Source organism: Macaca nemestrina, chromosome 8 (genome assembly GCF_043159975.1).
Source record: "Macaca nemestrina isolate mMacNem1 chromosome 8, mMacNem.hap1, whole genome shotgun sequence".
NCBI lineage: Eukaryota > Metazoa > Chordata > Mammalia > Primates > Cercopithecidae > Macaca > Macaca nemestrina.
This window is the reverse complement of record NC_092132.1, coordinates 7,572,883-7,586,674: the sequence shown is the minus strand read 5'-3', so window position 1 is coordinate 7,586,674 and position 13,792 is coordinate 7,572,883. Positions and strand designations below refer to the sequence as shown.

General features: G+C 37.3%; 1 long non-coding RNA gene across 2 annotated transcripts in view; it reads left to right on the top strand.

Annotated features, from left to right (window-relative positions):
• Window positions 1-13,792, top strand: part of LOC139355741 (uncharacterized) — a 79,738-nt gene that overhangs the window by 64,411 nt on the left and 1,535 nt on the right. For both annotated transcript variants that reach the window (XR_011606688.1, XR_011606687.1), the window contains 2 exons: window positions 4,289-4,421; window positions 12,265-12,395. This is a non-coding gene — a long non-coding RNA (uncharacterized lncRNA). The remainder of the gene's footprint in view (window positions 1-4,288; window positions 4,422-12,264; window positions 12,396-13,792) is intronic.

The following is a 13,792-nucleotide window of genomic DNA, read 5'->3' as shown; positions in this document are numbered from 1 at the left end:
ATAGGCTCAAAATAAAGGGATGGAGTAAGATCTACCAAGCAAATGGAAAACAAAAAAAGGCAGGGGTTGCAATGCTAGTCTCTGAAAAAATAGACTTTAAACCAACAAAGATCAAAAGAGACAAAGAAGGCCATTACATAGTGGTAAAGGGATCAATTCAACAAGAAGAGCTAACTATCCTAAATATATATGCACCCAATACAGGAGCACCCAGGTTCATAAAATAAGTCCTTAGAGACTTACAAAGAGACTTAGATGCCCACACAATAATAATGGGAGACTTTAACACCCCACTGTCAACATTAGACAGATCAATGAGACAGAAAGTTAACAAGGATATCCAGGAATTGAACTCAACTCTGCACCAAGCAGACCTAATAGACATCTACAAAACTCTGCACCCCAAATCAACAGAATATACATTCTTCTCAGCACCACATCGCACTTATTCCAAAAGTGACCGCATAGTTGGAAGTAAAGCACTCCTCAGCAAATGTAAAACAACAGAAATTATAACAAACTGTCTATCAGACCACAGTGCAATCAAACTAGAGCTCAGGACTGAGAAACTCACTCAAAACCACTCAACTACATGGAAACTGAACAACCTGCTCCTGAATGACTACTGGGTACATAACAAAATGAAGGCAGAAATAAAGATGCTCTTTGAAACCAATGAGAACAAAGATACAACATACCAGAATCTCTGGGACACATTTAAAGCAGTGTGTAGAGGGAAATTTATAGCACTAAATGGCCACAAGAGAAAGCAGGAAAGATCTAAAATTGACACCCGAACATCACAATTAAAAGAACTAGAGAAGCAAGAGCAAACACATTCAAAACCTAGCAGAAGGAAAGAAATAACTAAGATCAGAGCAGAACTCAAGGAGATAGAGACACAAAAAACCCTTCAAAAAATCAATGAATCCAGGAGATGGTTTTTTGAAAAGATCAACAAAACTGATAGACCACTAGCAAGACTAATAAAGAAGAAAAGGGAGAAGAATCAAATAGACGCAATAAAAAATTATAAAGGGGATATCACCACCGACCCCACAGAAATACAAACTACCATTAGAGAATACTATAAACACCTCTACACAAACAAACTAGAAAACCTAGAAGAAATGGACAAATTCTTGGACATATACACCCTCCCAATACTAAACCAAGAAGAAGTTGAATCCCTGAATAGACCAATAGCAGGCTCTGAAATTGAGGCAATAATTAATAGCCTACCAACCAAAAAATGTCCAGGATCAGACGGATTCACAGCCAAATTCTACCAGAGGTACAAGAAGGAGCTGGTACCATTCCTTCTGAAACTATTCCAATCAACAGAAAAAGAGGGAATCCTCTCTAACTCATTTTATGAGGCCAACATCATCCTGATACCAAAGCCTGGCAGAGACACAACAAAAAAAGAGAACTTTAGACCAATATCCCTGATGAACATCAATGCAAAATCCTCAATAAAATACTGGCAAACCGAATCCAGCAGCACATCAAAAAGTTTATCCCGCATGATCAAGTAGGCTTCATCCTTGGGATGCAAGGCTGGTTCAACATACGCAAATCAATAAACATAATCCAGCATATAAACAGAATCAAAGACAAAAAAAAAAAATCAAAGATCATCTCAATAGATGCAGAAAAGGCCTTTGACAAAATTCAACAGCCCTTCATGCTAAAAACTCTCCATAAATTCGGTATTGATGGAACATATCTCAAAATATTAAGAGCTATTTATGACAAACCCACAGCCAATATCATACTGAATGGGCAAAAACTGGAAGCTTTCCCCTTACAAACTGGCAAAACACAGGGATGCCCTCTCTCATCACTCCTGTTCAACACAGTGTTGGAAGTTCTGGCCAGGGCAATCAGGCAAGAGAAAGAAATAAAGGGTATTCAATTAGGAAAAGAAGAAGTCAAATTGTCCCTGTTTGCAGATGGCATGATTGTATATTTAGAAAACCCCATCATCTCAGCCCAAAATCTCCTTAAGCTGACAAGCAACTTCAGCAAAGTCTCAGGATACAAAATCAATGTGCAAAAGTCACAAGCATTCTTATACACCAATAACAGACACACAGAGAGCCAAATTATGAATGAACTCCCATTCATAATTGCTTCAAAGAGAATAAAATACCTAGGAATCCAACTTACAAGGGTTGTGAAGGACCTCTTCAAGGAGAACTACAAACCACTGCTCAATGAAATAAAAGAGGACACAAACAAATGGAAGAACATTCCATGCTCATGGATAAGAAGAATCAATATCATAAAAATGGCCATACTGCCCAAGGTAATTTATAGATTCAATGCCATCCCCATTAAACTACCAATGACTTTCTTCATAGAATTGGAAAAAAACTACTTTAAATTTCATATGGAAACAAAAAAGAGCCCACATTGCCAAGACAATCGTAAGTCAAAACAACAAAGCTGGAGGCATCATGCTACCTGACTTCAAACTATACTACAAGGCTACCGTAACCAAAACAGCATGGTACTGGTACCAAAACAGAGATATAGACCAATGGAACAGAACAGAGCCCTCAGAAATAATACCACACATCTGCAACCATCTGATCTTTGACAAACCTGACAAAAACAAGAAGTAAGGAAAGGATTCCCTATTTAATAAATGGTGCTGGGAAAACTGGCTAGCCATAAGTAGAAAGCTGAAACTGGATCCCTTCCTTACTCTTTATACAAAAATTAATTCAAGATGGATTAGAGACTTAAATGTTAGACCTAAAACCATAAAAACCCTAGAAGAAAACCTAGGCAACACCATTCAGGACATAGGCATGGGCAAGGACTTCATGTCTAAAACACTAAAAGCAATGGCAACAAAAGCCAAAATTGACAAATGGGATCTAACTAAAGAGCTTCTGGACAGCAAAAGAAACTACCATCAGAGTGCAAAATTTTTGCAATCTACTCATCTGATAAAGGGCTAATATCCAGCACCTACGAAGAACTCAAACAATTTTACAAGAAAAAAAAAACAACCCCATCAAAAAGTGGGCAAAGGAAATGAACAGACACTTCTCAAAAGAAGACATTTATGCAGCCAACAGACACATGAAAAAAATGCTCATCATCACTAGCCATAAGAGAAATGCAAATCAAAACCACAATGAGATACCATCTCACACCAGTTAGAATGGCAATCATTAAAAAGTCAGGAAACAACAGGTGCTGGAGAGGATATGGAGAAATAGGAACACTTTTACACTGTTGGTGGGACTGTAAACTAGTTCATCCATTGTGGAAGACAGTGTGGCAATTCCTCAAGGATCTAGAACTAGAAGTACCATATGACCCAGCCATCCCATTACTGGGGATATACCCAAAGAATTATAAATCATGCTGCTATAAAGACACAGGCATACATATGTTTATTGCGGCACTATTCACAATAGCAAAGACTTGGAACCAACCCAAATGTCCATCAATGAGAGACTGGATTAAGAAAATGTGGCACATATACACCATGGAATACTATGCAGCCATAAAAAAGGATGAGTTCATGTCTTTTGTAGGGACATGGATGCAGCTGGAAACCATCATTCTCAGCAAACTATCACAAGAACAGAAAACCAAACACCACATGTTCTCACTCATAGGTGAGAACTAAACAACGAGATCACTTGGACACAGGAAGGGGAACATCACACACCAGGGCCTGTTGTGCGGAGGGGGGAGGGGGGAGGGGGGAGGTATAGCATTAGGAGATATACCTAATGTAAACGACAAGCTAATGCGTGCAGCACACCAATGTGGCACATGTATACATATGTAACAAACCTGCACATTGTGCACATGTACCCTAGAACATAAAGTATAATAAAAAAAAATAATTAAAAATACACTTAAAGTTTATTTTTAAACAAACAAAAAAAATAGCCGAGTAGCTGGTAAAGCATTATTTCTAGCTGTGTCTGTGAGGGTGTTTCTGGAAGGTACTAGTGTTTGAATCAGTGAACTGAATAAGGAAGATTCACTCTCATCCAGTACGGGTGGGTACAATCCAATCAGCTGAGGGTCCATATATATATATATATTTTTATTTTTCTCGCTTCCTAGCTTGCTGACAGTGTGTCATTTTCAGCCTCCCTTATCATATGGGCCAATTTCCCTAATGAAGCCCCTCTCATTTATCTATTTATCTGTCTTTTACCTAGCAATCATCTATCTATCCTATTGGTTCTGTCTCTTTGGAGAACCCTTGCCTAATAAATAGGAAAATGATGATATATGTATTTTCTTTCAGATGTTTCAGTTTGGAGTGATGTGATGTCTTTCGAAGGTGGCTTCAGTTTCAGTGAAAGCAGATGATTAAGGGAAATAAAAACATTCATAACAAGTTTTGCAGGGTGGGATGGTGGCATTTCAAAGTGAGTTTGGTAAGTAACTGAGAAGAGACCTTGATTGACAGGATTTTCCAGAGTATTCAGTCACTCACAACAGATACCAATTATCAATATTAGGAAGATAGGAAGATGATTATTAACACAGACACTGTGGAAACGATCCCAGGAGTTTCTCATCTCTTATAAGACCCCAGAGGAAGGTGTATGAAATCAGAGGAAAGCTATCTGTCTCAGCTCTCTTTTACTGTTGGTGTATGCTTGCATACAGGCTGTGGTCTGAATGTTTGTGTACCCTACAGATTCATATATTAAAATTATATCTCCCCAGGTGATAGCATTAGGAGGTTAAGTTATTGAAAGGGATTAGGTGATGAAAGCAAATTCCCTTCTGATTGGAATTAATTTTCTTATAAAATAAGCCAAAGAAATCTGGCTAGCTCCTTTCACTATGAGAAAACATGGCAAGAAAATGCCATTTATGTATCAGAAAATGGGTCTCTACCAGATATCAATTCTTTTAGCAATTTATTTGTGGTCTTCCGAACCTCCAGAACTGTGAGAAATCCATTTCTGTTGTTTCCAAATCACCCAGTTTTTGGTATTTTGTCACATCAGTTTGAACAGATTAAGAATGTATTTATCTTAATATATTTAACTTTACTTTTGTTCTCTATAAAATGGGAATCGGTAGTCACTCTATTAAGTCTTTATGTGTTACTATCTATTCAACAAATATGTTGAATAAATGAATGAATGAATGAATGAACAAATACAAAAGTGCCTTATCATCTGTTTGCTTTTTAAAAATATGAGCAGTAGAAGAGGCAGAGCAAGATGGTGGAACAGAAGACTTCACCAATTCCCCCGCACCCCATTCAAAGACTCAAATTTAACAATTATCTACATAGAAACCAAACAAAAAAAGCACCTTCAGAAGAACAAAAAATTAAGTTAACACTCACAGTACCAGATTTTAACTTCACATCACTGAAAGAGGCACCGAAGAGATATGAAAAAGTGTCTTGAATCGCTGACGCCATGCCTCCTCCATCCTCTGGCAGCAGCAGTCTGGAGAGCGTTTCTCTGCATTGGAGAGAGGGAGAACTCAGCAGTTGTAAGGCATTGAACTCAGTGCTGCCCTGAGATAATAAGCAGAAATAATAAGCAAATCAAACTCAGCTGACACCTGTGCCTGGCGAGCACATTTAAACCAGCCCCAGCCAGAGGGGAGTTGCTGATCCTAGCAGTCAGAACATGAGTTCCTCCAAGTCTCACCACTGTGGGCTAAAGGGCTCTCGGGTCTTAAATAAACCTGAAAGGCAGTGTAGGCCACACGGACTGCAACCTCCGGGCAAATCCTCATTCTGACCTGGGCCCAGAGCCAGAGGACTGCAGGGGCACAAGACCTACTGAGACACCAGCTGGGGCAGCTAAAGGAGTGCTGGCATCATTCTTCCCTTAAGCCTGGGCTGCAGAGCTCGGGGCTCTAAAAGAGACCTCTTCTACTTGAGGAGAGGAGAGAGAACAGTAGCGAAGACTTTGTCTTGCATCTTGAATCTAAGCTTATGCATAGCAGGATAAGGTACCAAAGTCATGAGGCTCCCTTTCAACATCTCTACCTCCTGTACAACATCTCTAAACACACATGGGCCAGAAGGGAACCTGCTGCCTTAAAGGAAAGGATCCAGTTCTGGCAGGCTTCATAACCTGTTAACTAAAGAGCCCTTGGGCCTGGACTAACAAGTAGTGATTCCCAGGTGCTACATAGAGGGCTGGGGTGAAACATTGAGACTTGCTGCCTTCAGGTGAGACAGCACATCCCCAGCTGTGGTGGCTATGGGGTGAGGCTTCTGCTGGAGAAAAGCAGAGGGAAAAATAAAGAGGATGTTGTCTTACATGTTAGGTACCAGTTTAGTCATAAGGTAGAGCCCCAAGTGAGTTGTTAGGGTCCCACCAAGCCTTGGCTCTTGGATGAAATTTCTTGACCTGCCTTGGGACAGAAGGATGCCCATTTTCACCATTATTCCGTATAATATTAGAAGTCCTAGCTAGAGCAGTCGGGCATAAGAAAGAAATACATGTAATGCAAATTGGAATGGAAAAATTCAAATTATTTTGGTTAACAACTGGTATAATCTTATATTTGGGAAAACCTAGAGATGCACAAAAATACTATTAGAACTAATAAATTTAGTAAAATTGCAAGATACAAAATGAATATACAAACATCAATAGCATTTCTATATGTCAACAGTGAACAATCTGAAAAAGAAATAAAAAATCAATCCCACTTACAATAGCTACAAATAAAATTAAATACCTATGAATCAACTTAACCAAAGACATTAATGATCACTATAATGAAAGCTATAAAGCACTACTGAAAAAAAATTGAAGAGGACACCAAAACAATGGTAAGATATGCCATGTTTATGAATAGGAAGAATCAATATTGTTAAAATGTCTAGGCTATCCAAAGCAATTTATAGAGTCAGTGCAATCCCTATCAAATTATCAATGACATCCTTCACAGGAATAGAAAAAAACAATCCTAAAATTTATATCTAACCACAAAAGATACAGAATAGCCAAAGTTATACTAAGCAAAAAGAACGAAACTGCAGGAATCACATTATCTGATTTCAAATGATACGACAGAACTATAGCAATCAAACCAACATAGTACTGACATAAAAATGGACACATAGACCACTGAAACAGAATAGAGAAGCTATAAGTAAATCCAAACACCTACAGTGAACTCCTTTTCTACAAAGGCGCCAAGAATATACACTGAGGAAAAGACAGTTTCTTCAGCAAATGGTGCTAGGAAAACTGGATATCCATATGAAACATAATGAAACTACACCCCTATCTCTTACCATATACAAAAATCAAATAAGAAGGGATTAAAGATCATCTGCCTATATCCAAACATCTCACACACTCACTAAATATATACAATTACCATATACCCACATATATCCAACAACTACCATATACCCACAAAAATGAAATTTAACATTTTTAAAAAATATATGAGAAGTAACCATTAACAATAGCATTTTTGGGTTAGTGCCTTTGTGATGAATCCTTCCAGTAAGAAGAGGGAAATCTTAAACCAACAAATCCAAAAGTATAGTGAGGCAATGTGGAGGAATGAAGAAATACAATGCACTGAAATGCAGATGGTCTAGGTTTACAATGCAGCTGCTTATGCTTCCCTTCAGCAACTCGATCAGTTTTGCTCCACTTTCTCCATCTCTATGATGGGCTTCACCTTTTAATAAAGGACTGATGACTAAACATCAAGAGCTCACTCCATGCCAGGGACATGTCTAAACATGTAGAGTAAAGAGGCATGTCTCTCCTACAGCCACTGTCCTCCTGTGTTGTAAGAATGTCCTTCATTTTCTGCAGTAAAGCATCCTTCTCCAAATTCAGCCTCATTGTGTAGGAGGAATTGACATAACCCTACACCACAGGATTAGTCATCACTTTCATTCTTGACTTGCTAAGTAAATCAGCACATTGTCCTCCACTGGCTGCAGGGATTGATTCAGGGTGAAAATTTACTTCCAAATCAAGCCGATGAGAATTAAGACAATGCTTGCTGGGGTTTCTGGGAATGAAAGGTTCTTCCACTTCATCTAGACATTGTGTGAGAAGATCAGCAATTTATTAGCCCAATATGAAAATGAAGAATGTGCTCAGAAGTAGTAAGGCTAAAATAAAGATACTGGTAACTACATGTGCAGCTGGTATCTTTGCAATTTATATATATATAAACCAATATGTGTATGTAAATTTATTCAAATGAAGTATTTTCTGTTTAAACTGATGGACTCTCTATCAACTGACAAACATGTGAAGACTTCTGTCTAGTATCATATGATTATCTCTTAAAATAGCCCTCTGTCATTATATAGATACTATCATTGTCATTCTCATTTTATTGGATCTTAAAGTTGAGAAAATAAGAATTTTAATAAATTCTGAAAATCACACAATTAATAAGAAACAAAACCAATTTACACCTGATTGTAAGCTTAGTGTCTGGATTTTTAAGCATTCTGCAATACTGACTCTGCAGATTTAGACCCAGTTCCATTTTCCACATTGTGTTGTAAGCCAACAACTGTGATGTAGTGCAATGATGCTATAATAGTTCTTTATATGAACAGAAATGAGACCAAAGAGGAAGCAGTCATTAGCCATTTGCTTTATGTTACCTTATAGGTATTGGAGTACTGATAGATCTGTCTTTCTCACAGAGTAATTTTAAGGAAACTGCAGCATAAACAAGATCAAGTTTAAAAGTCCACTAAATGTTATATAGTGAAGCAGAAAATCTTTCACCTCAGTCAGGAGACATGAATTTGAGCTCTTAGTTTATTCTAGACATATCCACACTTTTCTCGACCCTGTTTTTCTCATTCATAGGAAAGGAACTTCAACTAGTTTTTCTCCCAGATCTAACTTTGGAACTCTGTGGCTTTTCGGCACGTTTCTATCACCTAGAGCTCTGCTCCCTGCACTTGTGAGTGTGTGGTGGTGAGAGGCCTGATGGTGATCACACTTCCAGCCTTTCTTATCCCTGTGCCTTCAAATGGACCTGTGGTTTGATCACTGGTGTGCAAAATGTTGCAGAATTTCACCCCCAAAGCAGTTGCATTTCAGATGGCAACCCTATCATAGCAGGCGAGAAATAGATGAAAGGGTGAAAGAGCATAGTTATCAAATGCTGTGACCAGAAAGAAAAACAGAATGGCTTAAAAAATCAGCCAATCAACAGTTGCTGCTAATGCCAAGTTTTCCATAAACGATTAAAGGGTAGATTATTGCTCTGCCTGCCATCGTGAATCCCTTAATTATATTATGTTCCTCGGCAGTGCCTGGCACAGGCTTGGGAGTTTTCAAAATTCTCATTTAAATTCATAACTATCAACAATTAAAAATGTATCAGAGGAAACAAACAAAAATCTCACATGAGCAAGTATTCACATGGTAGATGAAAGGCTAAAATATGGAATACCCATGAGAGATCTTTCTACATTATTTAAACAATGAGCTCAACAATCTACTTAGCTTAGGGAGGACTTGTCTCTATGATACCTAATTCCATAAACATATGGAGATTGGCTGTGACAGAGGAGAGTGAAAAAGATACATCTCCATGTGTGTGTGTGTGTATACACACGTATGTACTCATTCAGTTGTCAGAATGGCAATCTATTAAAATTATTCACCCAGTATTGGTGATAATATAGTGAGACAACCTCTTCCTCCATCCTGAATACTATTGGTGAGTGTAGAAATGACTATTGAATGAGTAAAATATTAAATTAGTGAACTCAGATTCAACAATTTAAACTCTAGAATTTATCCTAAACAAAAAGAACTCAAGTGAACAAATATATAATTTTAAGGGATATCACAGCAAGTTTTATAAAAGACAAAAATCACAGATAACTAAGTTATTAAAAAGGGGATTACCTAAACGAAACAAAAAAGATATTAATACAACACACTACTATGAAACAATGAAAACAATGATTGGTAATGATTTACATCCACTGTCATGCAATGCTTACTCATAATATATTGTGTGTGATATGGCTTAAAAACGCTAACCCATGAATTCCTACTACATATATGTTCATAGAAAATATTAGGTGAAATGAAATACAGTATAATGAGTGGCTACCTCAAGACAATTACTACTTACTTTACTGCCTACAATATTTTATATTTCCCAAATACTATTATCAACAATTCAAAGAATATATGTTAAACCATGATAGTTAATTTTTAAGTTGCACTTTCTTTGGTATGTTTCTAGTTCTTTCACTAATCCTGGAGAAGGAAGAGGAAAAAATGGTGCTGAAGAAAGTATTCGAGTTTATTTTTAAGTTTATTTTCATTACCTCTTATCTCATCTTTACTCTTTCCCCACTTAAAGCAACTCCTCATCCACTTCAGGACTCAGATAGCCATCTCCCTGTGCCAGGAATTTAGGGAAGAAATAGCTTTCAATTCAATCCCAATAATGTCCTCAGGAAGCTCACAGTTTTGTCATGTAAAATAAGAAAAGGTCATACAATATGAACTGAAAGGTAGAATGTAAAAAAAATGGGCTTTTTCAAATGAGAGAGGCATTGCTTTTCTAGCTGAGGTAAACCAGGGAAGTCTTGAGAGTTGAAGAGTCATTCAGTAGACCAGAAAGATAGAATAGGAATTAGATCTTAAATGATTAAAGGAGAATATTGAAGGCAAAATGATAAATAAAGGCTGTTCTGTATGGGCAGTGACTGAGTCATAGTGAATAAATAGGAATTGTGGGATGAATATCTGGATACACATATTGGATCAGACTGAAAAGGTCTAGAGGCCATTTTTAAATATTTAAGGCCTTATTCTATTATCAATATGCCTTTTTGGGAAGGCTTTTAATGGAGAAGGGTGTATTATTGTCAAATTCACAATTTATAGGTTTTCATACTTTGGTGTAGTGATTTTAAATCAAACTTAATCTTTTCATCATTATTAGTTCCTCTATTCATCTACTTACATCGTGAGCATTTGAGCTCCTTCCATATGCAAGGCAAGATGCTCTGAGGTCAAATAATACCACTAGGATATTTGTGGTGTCACCAGAGATGAAAGTATTACACAGAAGGTCAGACATCAGCCAGCTTCACGGACAGACATCACAGTCTCTGAATAGTGTGGTGAAAGACATGAGCTTTGGGGTAAACCAGACCAAAGGATGAGTCCCAGCAGGAGCAGGGTCCCTCCATATCCTGAACTTTAGTTTCCTTTTTTATTAAACCACAGTTCGTATACATGCCATAAACTCACAAGAAGGTTACAATGAGATACTGCAAAACCAGGTGCTTCACATGTGTTAAATCTCTCCACCTTCACTTTTCTCACCTTTTAGTTTACATCTAAGTAACGGAGAAAAAAAGCAATGTTGCTTTACTGCTGCTAATTGGATACACACAGTAGATGATTTTATCTCTATATGTAATATGTTTCCAAACTCCAGAGTGAAGTATACAACTGTCTAACAGACATGTCTATCTCGCTATTTCTTAACATTTCATACTAAGTATGTCCCATACTGCCGAAGTGTACCACCAGTCTCTGTCCATAACTGTCCATACCCAGACACATGAGTAAAAAAACTTCTCATCTTCAAATCTCATCTTCAAAATTCTTCTCCCTCTCAAATGTGATGCTCATTCCTAGGTCTTTAATTTGCACTTTTATTGTCTCTCTGGATGACAAGATTGTAATTTCAATTACCCCATCTTCCTGCACAATATCTGGCATAAAATGTACATTCAAGTTAATTCATTTGAATAAATTTTGGTTTTCAAAGCTCAGTATAAGAAGTACTTGTAGACTAACCACAAAGAAAATAAATTATGGTTTGTTGCTAGTCTCCAAAGAGAGAAAGTCAGACTGATGGAGATATATTCAGAGAAAGAGGCTAAAGGAACCATTTATTTCACTCAAGGGTGATGTTTACAATAAGTCATAAAATAGGTAATGTTCCTTTATATCTCCAATAAATGATTTGAAGAGAACTAACTACACAGAGAGTGTGGTTTTTTCCCAATAGGGATTACATAGAGATTATAATGAATTATTTAATTCCAGTAATTCAACCTTAAAGCAGATTCAGTCACTTTTCCCTTAACAGTGTAATTAATGCTCCAGGAAGTATATTTCCCTGGATGTTACTAAAGATTTTACTGTACTAAAACTGGAGGATAGAAATGAGCAATTTGGAATGCTCTAGAATGTCAAAGGACTTTTTGGGTACATTTTAGATAGACCAGCCCTAAAAATGTCTCTGTTTCCATAGTGACTACAGAGGACAGAAATAAGGTTTTGTTGAACTGGTCTTCATAGCTCAGCTCCAGTACCTATGGTTTTAGTCTTTCTTCAGGAGTCTCTACATTAAAAGAGGAGACAGAATGTTGGAGGACTATAAAGGTGGGCATTATCATGAGAGTTTATTGATCCTTTCTTCCAACTGTTATCAGATGAGATTCTGTGATATAACACACAGGGTGAAAACTACTGGAAATGCACACAAGGAGGCAGTTTGAATTATAGGAGAGCAGGGCAAGAATTCTATACCCAGACTTGAAACCCATGGGGGTGTGAGAAAAGAGCTGAAGATGAGAAGATACTGTACATCATTGAGATTTTGTTCATACTGACCTTTCCCTAGAGCTCAGCCCTCAGTGCCCCTATTTTCCTGTATTCTCTTTTTCGGTGACCTCACTCTTTCTCATGTTTTTAAACACATGCTTATGTTCACAATTCTGATGTTTATATCTCCAGTTGAAACCTTTGAATGAATTTCAAAATCTCACGCCCAGCTTTCTACCCGATTCTTCTGCTTAGACTTATCTCACCAGCATATTAAACTTAATTTCAACACTGATCTCTTAAGAGAGTCTTATCTTAAAACATCATCCTCCCTTAATAACTGCTCTTCTTTACAAGAAAATAGTACCACGTTTGGTCAATGTCATCAAGCTATAAAACTGATAATCTTCATTAACATCCTTCCTTTTGCACCCCCATATCCAAGCTTTACTTCCCTTTGTTGATTCTACCTCCAAAATGTCTTGAATCTTTCCAGTTATCTCTGCAACAACTGCCCCTCACTTACTCCAACTTGTGATTAGCTCTAACCTTGACCACTCCAGTATCTCACTTGTTTTTTTCTATATTATCACTTTCATCCTCTTGTAATCAATACTATGCATAGCAACATAAATAATATTGTAAAGAATCAATCCTTTTATATCAAGTCCAAGATTAAGTTTGTTCAAGGGTTAAATAAACATGTTTTCACTTAAGCTAAATTCCAAAATCCCTATGTGACCCTTGTGACCCATATAGCCTGTCCTTTGCCTACTTTTCCAATTATACATTATTCAGCTCTCCCAGTATAATTCAGCAAAAGTGGCTTTAGTTTTCACCAATCTCTTTCCCATTTTAATGGCTTCTGGTGTTTTCTTCACCTAATATTCTCCTCTCCAATTATCTGTAAATCTGGCTCATTTTCATCCATTACATCTCACCTTATACATCATCTACTGCAAGAAGTTGGCCATGACTGCCATGAGGAGGCAGGCATTTAGCATTAGGAATTATCTCCCCCATGTGTTTCCTTTGTAGCATTTATCACAAGGTACATGATTACTTCATTTTCCTTTATTGTCCCTCATCCCCAGTAAACTGCAAGCTCCGTAATTGCAGATGTGTGGATATATATACAGTACACATTTACCAAGGTGAATAACTTGCAGAGACTCTGTCACATGGTGGGCACTGAGCACATATGTGAAAAACAATTCATTGACATACTGAATGGA